This window comes from Eubalaena glacialis, chromosome 12 (genome assembly GCF_028564815.1).
Source record: "Eubalaena glacialis isolate mEubGla1 chromosome 12, mEubGla1.1.hap2.+ XY, whole genome shotgun sequence".
In the NCBI taxonomy this organism is placed as follows: Eukaryota; Metazoa; Chordata; class Mammalia; order Artiodactyla; family Balaenidae; genus Eubalaena; species Eubalaena glacialis.
Window position 1 is genome coordinate 32,085,808 of NC_083727.1, and position 8,461 is coordinate 32,094,268.

Sequence of the window (8,461 nt, forward strand, 5' to 3'; positions counted from 1 at the left end):
GCAGGGGACACGGGTTCGAGCCCTGGTCTAGGAAGATCCCACATGCCGCGGAGCGGCTGGGCCCGTGAGCCACAATTACTGAGCCTTTGCGTCTGGAGCCTGTGCTCCGCAACGGGAGAGGTCGCGATAGTGAGAGGCCCGCGCACCGCGATGAAGAGTGGCCCCCGCTTGCCACAACTAGAGAAAGCCCTCGCACAGCAACGAAGACCCAACACAGCCACAAATAAATAAATAAATAAATAAATTTATAAAAAAAAAAAAAAAAAAAAAAAACTAAAAATGGAACTACCATATGACCCAGCAATCCCACTACTGGGCATATACCCTGAGAAAACCATAATTCAAAAAGAAGCATGTACCACAGTGTTCATTGCAGCACTATTTACAATAGCCAGGACATGGAAGCAATCTACATGTTCATCAACAGATGAATGGATAAAGAAGATGTGGCACATATATACAATGGAATATTACTCAGCCATAAAAAGGAACAAAACTGAGTTATTTGTAGTGAGGTGGATGGACCTAGAGACTGTCATTCAGAGTGAAGTCAGAAAGAGAAGAACAAATACCATGTGCTTACACATATATATGGAATCTAAAAAAAAAAAAGTGAGAGAGTGGCATGGACATATATACACTACCAAACGTAAAATAGATAGCTAGTGGGAAGCAGCCACATAGCACAGGGAGATCAGCTCGGTGCTTTGTGACCACGTAGAGGGGTGGGATAGGGAGGGTGGGAGGGAGGAAAGTGCAAGAGGGAAGAGATATGGGAACATATGTATATGTATAACTGATTCACTTTGTTATAAATCAGAAACTAACACACCATTGTAAAGCAATTATACTCCAATAAAGATGTTAAAATAAATAAATAAATAAAAGGAAAAAATTAAATTATAAAAATTATAGTTAGATAAATTTTAAAAGATGGTAAGTATAAAACTCTTAGAAAAAAAAATGTAAGGATCAATCTTTGTGCCTTAGGCAATGATTTCTTAAATATGACACGAAAAGTAAAAATGACAAAAGAAAAAAGTAGATAAATCGGACTGCATCAAAATTTAAAAGTTTGATGCTTCAAAGGACACTTCTAAGAAAGTGAAAATGCAACCCATACAATGGGACAAAATATTTGCAAATCATAAATCTGGTTAGGAACTTGTATCCAGAATATGTTTTTTAAAACTCTTGTAACTCGATAATAATAAAAACAAAAAACCAATTAAAAGATAAATGATTTGAATAGACATTTCACCAAAGTAGATATACAAATGGCCAATAAGCACATGAAAAGATCTTCAACATCATTAATCATTAAGGAAATGCAAATCAAAACCACAATGAGGTACTTACCCACGAGGATGGCTATAATCAAAATACAAACAATAACAAATACTGGTGAAGATGTGGAGAAATTACGAATGTCCAGAATAGGCATATCCATAGAAACAGAAAGTAGATTTGTGGCTGCCTATAGCTGGGAGGCAGGGGAAGGGTTGATGACTGCTAATGGTAATAGGGTTTCTTTTTGGAATGTTGAAAATATTCTAAAATTAGATTGTGGTGATGGCTGCACAACTCTATAAATATACTAAAAATCATTGAATTGTATCCTTTAAATGGATGAATTGTATGGTATATGAGTTATATCTCAATAAGCTTTTATTTGAAAAAAAGATAATATTTAAAACACACCATTTTCTAATTATTTTACATTACCTATGCTCTTGAGGTTATTTACTAAGGGATGGTACCCAAGTGCCCCTAGAACATAGGATCAAATTGTACATGATGTTAAACCAGCAAGGACTGTTTATCTCAACTAAGATCTTGTTTATTCCTTTATATCAGACAGCCAGATGGCAGTGAGTGATAATACTCTGTACTAATCCCTTAGGAAGACTCGTTAGCTTGAGCTTTAGACGCAAACAATAATGATCTGTACCATTATGAGAAATATAACGATGCCAGAAAGGGCTTCATGACAAATAAAATGATTGGAATGTGGTTATATATACAAAAAGATCTCGTCAATCATCCTGCTGCACTCCATCAACAAATATTTGTTGAGAATTACAGAAAATGCAAAATGAATTAGATCCTGTTTCTGTACGCAGTCAAGGCTCAGTCAAGAAAATAGAAAGCAATTTAAATATTTAAAGCTAAAGTCATTTAATACCAAGAAATAGGTACTTATAAACTTTTGAAAGGGTTTAAGGAGTGAAAGTCAGAGGAGATACCACCAGCTTTCAGATTCACTAAAACTGAATCTGAAACTTCTTGCTTTCATGCGGAAGTCAGGAAGATGAAAGGGACCGAAAATCAATAATCCTCGTTGCCCTGCCGCCCTGGGGTGACAGGCTGGACAGGAAATGTGGAAGTTGCTGCAAAAAGTCCCATCTTAAATTCACACGTCCACGCCACTGCTGAGAAAGAGAATGGCTTCCATCTCTCTTCGGCCTTCTAATTCATGCATATGTACATCTCATCGGCAGAATCTAAACTGTATTTGTAAGCCTTCTGGCAAGGAACTACTTGGAAAATGCAGTTCTCATTCATCCGTCCCTGCAATGAATGAAAGGGAGAGAATCAAAGGGATTGGAAATGGTGCTAAGTACCAACAAATAAGATATGACTCATTACCCTAAGGGTAGTCAGATAATGTTCTGAGACTAAATGTCGTATGCATTAGAGGTTGTTTCTTTGTGGCTGCAGATGCAAGTTGCAGAAATCTAATCTCTCCCTTGGGTAACTGGACACGCCTGGGACCACTGGACTCCTAGGCACTTTACCAAGTTAGCACGCCCTGATTTGTTAGGAGATTATCTCCCACCCTCTGGCAGAGGTCTTAAGAAACGTAAAGCATACCTGTGAATTCTTCTCACTTGTTCCAATCATCATTACATCACTAATATACAGTGGACCAGTGTGAAGTCCTGTGGGGTGGCAAGACTATCAAATGCCCTGTGGACTAGATTATGACAGAGAGCTGGAGATCTGATATAGCCTTGGGACAGGACTCTTGTGTACTGCTGGGTAAAAGTAAGCTGCTTTCGGTCTTTACTTATTAGCAAAGAATAAGAGTCAGAGAAAACTAGAGCTTGTAGGCTGCCCATTTTTTGTTTTGTAAACAAAGTTTAATGGGACCCCAGCCGGTTCCCATTCATTTATGCATCATCTATGACTGCTTTCACCTTACGGCACCAAACTGAAAAATTGGGACAGAGACCTTACTGACCAGCCAAAATATCACCCTCAAATTAAAGATAAATAGCAATAAAACAAAGTTTTAAGTTTACTTCTAAAAGTAAATACTAAAATGTATTTATAAGCGTTAAAGCCAAATACTTTTTCCTGAGACTTGAAATAATCAATAACTATTTAAGTGGACTTTTCCCCCTCAGTCTTCACATTATAATATAAAATAGCCAGAGCTGTGCTGCTTTCAACCTCTGATTAAAAAATAATAATAAAATTAAAATTAAATTAAAAAACTGTTTACAAAAATCTGTGTGTATTCTTTACATGATTGGACAAAGTTATTTGCCATATTTGATTGACAATTTGTTATTCTAATGAAGCACATTTTAAAATTTTGTTTGTTTGTTTGTTTGCCTGTTCTGAAACAACTCCAATGCAAATTTCAGCACAAGTCAGGACCCTCATTTAGAATTCGCTGGGCGTCACTGCTGAAATGCCATATTGACCTGAATGAAGAGAGGCTGGTCTACAGTGTAGACCCAGAGTTCTCTGTTTGCCAAGTAAACACACTCACTTCAAAATCTAGATGTGGGTGGAGAAAAGACAACGGCAAATGTTGACTCTCTGACCTTTTAATTTATAGTGCCATTTGTAGACTTTTTTTTATATTTTTGAATTCTCATTTCCCCATAATAATTTATAATTATATAATGTTTCATAGGGTTAGAGTCTTCAATATCCACATCATCCCAGAAAGTGTTTTCTTCTCACATTTCATAGTTAAGGAAACTGAGGCTCAGAGTCAGTAAATCACCCAGCTTCACAGAGAAAAAGACTGAAGAGAACAAATATTCACCAAACACCCACTATATTATAGGAACCATCTTAAGCCAGAACACATCTTGATTTTTAGACTCCAAGTCCATTATTCTTACTAGACAGTTTATTAATTCCCATCATTATGAGCATTGGGGATGGTTACATAGCGGTGGTGACAACTTTTAAACACATAAAAATATACCTCAGCTCGGTGCTTTGTGACCACCTAGAGGGGTGGGATAGGGAGGGTGGGAGGGAGGGAGATGCAAGAGGGAAGAGATATGGCAACATATGTATATGTGTAACTGATTCACTTTGTTGTAAAGCAGAAGCTAGCACACCATTGTAAAGCAATTATACTTCAATAAAGATGTTTAAAAAAAAAAAAAAAAAAATACCAAGCACTGCACCCAAACTGAGAATAAGATAACTAGGAAAATGGGAGACACAACTATAAAACTTTATGGCAAAATAATATGTTTATATTACTACATGAAGAATAAAACTGAAGAAAAGGAAGTACTTTATAAGAGTTTATTTGTGACGTTCTGAAATACCTAACCACAGGAAGTTGTAAAGTGTCTATGGATTATTATTATGATTATTATAGATCAAACATCTTTTGGAAATGATTCAAATACAGTCCTGCTTAAATTCAGAAGCTGTATGAAATGTTTCCCTCCTCGTTCTGTAAGCAGATAGCTTAGGAGGTCCCCAGAGCAAGAAAACCAGGAATGGCTTTCTTGACATAAGAGAAGCCATCTTTGCCCTAAGTCATTTTGTGATCTAAGCCTGGCTACAGTGCTTTCCCTTGAATAGGTCTCAGTAATCAGTGATCTTAAGGGAAGTAAGGGCATTCAAACGCAAAGGAAAAGCAGTCAAGAAACAGTAGTTCAGCAATAAAAGAGTCCTAGTTCCTCCTCAAGGCATATGCATAACAATTTGATACAGTCTTAGAGTTCTGGAGGAACTAAAGTCCTCACCCAGGTGGAGGATGGAATGAAGATGTTGACCCTCCAGACTTCAATCTACTAAGGCTTGGACTCTGTTGACCTTTGCCCCAATTCTATGCTGAATTCTCCTCTGCTCAGGCCCCTTCATAAATATGCATACACCCTTAGCTTAAAACTTCCTCAGTTTTCCTGTTCGGGAGACACTGCTTTAAGAAAGATCCCAGGTGTTTTCCTTGATTGCTGCAAGTAATAAATCCTTTCTTCTCCCACTCTTTGGCTTGGTTGTATCTTCTGGCTCAACACCCACGAAGAGACTGTTTTCGGGTAACAGTTCTATTATTCTATGATACTGTCTCTAGTAACAGGGTGTTTATTTCCCCAACTTTAACATCCTATAAATCTGTTGGGAAAGAGTTGTAATCTCAGACATGGATGTGCTTCTTGAATTATCCATCATCAAGCTCTGTGCAAATATGCAGCAGGAATAAGTATGCCTTTCTTTAGCTTCTTGCTAAGGCTGCATGCTTCCAGATTCATCAGAGTTACTAGTTTACTAATTTGTCTGATAAACCTTTATTATACACATCCTATGTGCTAGATTTGTGAAGACTATAAAACAACTTATTAAATCCTTTCCTACATAATAGATTTTGAGTGGCCTAGTCAAAACCAACGCTAGTGGCACATAACCTTCATTAGAAAGGTTAGATAATATACAAAAGAAACTAAACAAGCATCCTTTTGCCATCTAGGACAGGGGTCAGCAGACTTTTTCTGTAAACCGCTGGACTGTAAATATTTTAGGCTCTGCAGGGCCTTTATGGTCTTTGTTGCAACTACTTAACTCTCCATCACAGTGCAAAAGCAGCCATAGATAATACATAAATGAATGACTGTGGCTGTGTTCCAATAAAATTTTATTTATGGACACTGAAACTTGAATTTCAGATAATTTTCATGTGCCACAAAATACTATTCTTTTTATTTGTTAAAAACCATTTGAAATGTAAAACCCCTTCTTAGCTTGCATACCATGCAAAAACAGGCTATGGACCATAAATTGTCAATCCCTGATCAATGAAATTACTATCTATGAAAGAAAATACAGTTGTAGGTGAACATAAAGTATGCGGGCAATATAATATTAAAGTAAGTATAAAACTAAATGTTAAATATTTAAAATATTTTCATACCAAGAGTTGGAAAGATGATACAGTATTATGTGGGTTCCATATCTCGATGGAGTAGACCTACCTCTCCTTAGATGAGTAATTTCAGCAATTCGTAGGGGAAGGATCTGAATGACTGCATACAAAAAAATGAAAAATAAAGACATGATCCCTTCAGATTCATCATAGTTCTTAGCCTTATGTTGTCTGGAAGTTGAATTTCTTGCCATACAACTCTCTATACTTGGCTTCTATTTTTTGTTGTGGTTGTTGTTGTTTTTTAAATAACTGACCTGTGTATGAATCAGGGTTTTCTGGAGAAACAGAACCAATAGAAAAAAAAAAAAAAATATATATATATATATATATATATATATGGACACATATATAATATGTGTATATATATATATATATGGACACATATATAATATGTGTATATATATATATATATGAGTTTTTAATAAGAAATTGGTACATGCAATTATGGAGGCTGAGGAGTCCCATGCCCTGAAGTCAGCAAGCTGGAGACCCAGGAGGGCCAGTGGTATAGTTCCAGTCCGAGTCTGAAAACCTAAGATCCAGAAGTGCCAGCGGTGGAAGTCCCAGTCCTAGAGTAGAAAAAGACCAATGTTCCAGCTCAAGCAGTCAGGCAGGGAAAGTATATTCTTTCTTCCTTCAACTTTTCATTCTATTCAGGCCCTGAATAGGACTGAATGATAACCACCTACTTAGGGGAGGTATGATATTGTGATTTATAATAAGAAATATAGTTTCCAGTGGTGATGACCTCCCCCACGAGAACATGCCTCTTGCAAAGGACCTCCTTCATTCCTCTCCAGAAGAGGAGAAGAGGAAGCACAAGAAGAAGCACCTGGTACAGAGCCCTAGTTCCTACTTCATGAGTGTGGAATGACCAGGATGCTATAAAATCACCACCATCTTCAGCCATGCGCAAATGGTGGTTTTGTGTGTTGGCTGTTCCACTGTCCTCTGCCAGCCTACAGGGAAAAAAAGCAAGGTTTACAGAAGAATGCTCCTGTAGACAGAAGCAGCACTGAAAGCACCCTGAACTAAGATGAGTGGGAAACCATTCCAATGAACACATTTTGGATTTAAAAATTGTGTGTGTGTTTGTGTGTGTGTGTGTGTGGAGGAGGGGGGCAGCTTTGTCCCCATTTCTGGCGCAGAGCTCCCAAAACCCTTGGAATTTCCTGAGTGATAAGAGAAAAGGAAGGATCTTTTGTTTAATATTTGATCTGTTGTCCTCAGTTCCTGAAGTTGCTTCAGAGCCATGAAGGTGAAATGGGTGTCCTGTTATTCATAACCACAACTGAGTTTATGTTAATGATGTGACTTTTGGAAATCCACTAAAGATGGTGGGGAAGGTAAGGCTGGTAGCCAGGGGAGTCAACCGTGTGATTAGAGGTTTGGAACTTTCAGTCCCTTTCCCTGGTCTCCTGGGAGAGGAGAGAGGCTGGAGATTTGACTTTAGTCACCAATGGCCAATGATTTAATTAATCATGTCTATGTAATGAAGCCTCCATAAAAACCCCCAAAGAAGAGGGTTCAGAGAGCTTCCTGGTTGGTGAACACCAGGCTGGAGATGCAGGGAGAGTAGTGTGCCTGGAGAGGGCAGAGAAGCTCAGCCCCATTTCCCTCATTTACCTTGCCTTCTGTATCTCTTCATCTGGCTGTTGATTCACATCCTTTAATATCCTTTCTAACAAGTTGGTAATCTAGTAAGTAAAATGTCTCTCTGAGTTCTGTGAGCTGCTCTAACAAATTAATCAAACCTGAGGAAGAGGTTGTGGGAACCTCCAATCTATGGTCAGTTGGTCAGAAGCATAGGTGATAATCTGGGTTTGTGACTGACATCCAAAGGGGGAGGGGCAGCTTGCAAGACTGAACCCTTAACCACTGAGATCGCATGCTATCTCTAGACAGTGTCAGAATCGAGTTGAATTTAGGACATCAAGGTGGTGTGGGAGCTCCTCGTCACCACCACTACCACATCGGAATTGGTACCCTTTCAGGATGGGAATCTGCTCCAGAAACACACTCACAGACACACCCAGAAATAATGTTTAACTATAGATCTTGGCACCCCATGGCCCAGGCAAGTTGACACAAACTTAACCATTACACCTGTATTTCCAAAATTATGGAAATACACTTGTAGATAGTATGATAGAAGGTAGGTAAATGGTGTATGGCAAGAAAATCTATCAGCTCTCTTACTAAAATCAGACACTAGCCATCCAAGCTTTGCAACGGAGGGAGGACCTTCAAGTGAAGCCTGTGACTGGAGTTTGG

General features: G+C 38.3%; 1 pseudogene; it reads left to right on the plus strand.

Moving 5' to 3' along the window:
- The first annotated feature begins 6,950 nt into the window (after positions 1–6,950).
- LOC133102396 (small ribosomal subunit protein eS27-like) lies at positions 6,951–7,206 on the plus strand (annotated as a pseudogene).
- Positions 7,207–8,461: the final 1,255 nt, after the last annotated feature.